This window comes from Hyaena hyaena, unplaced genomic scaffold (assembly GCF_003009895.1).
Source record: "Hyaena hyaena isolate Hyena2069 unplaced genomic scaffold, ASM300989v1 scaffold_48, whole genome shotgun sequence".
Lineage (NCBI taxonomy): Eukaryota > Metazoa > Chordata > Mammalia > Carnivora > Hyaenidae > Hyaena > Hyaena hyaena.
The window spans coordinates 101,028-101,232 of NW_024080680.1; positions in this window are offsets into that span (position 1 = coordinate 101,028).

The following is a 205-nucleotide window of genomic DNA, read 5'->3' on the forward strand; positions in this document are numbered from 1 at the left end:
ACTAAAGTGGGATGCCCAAATGACTGAGCCACCCAGGTGTCACTGGAATCAACATTTTCAATTCCTTTCAAGAACTTTTTCTTGGGGCGCCTGGGTGGCTTAGTCGGTTGAGCGTCCGACTTTCGCTTAGGTCATGATCTCGCGGTTCGTGGGTTCGAGCCCCGCGTCGGGCTCTGTGCTGACTGCCAGCTCAGAGCCTGGAGCC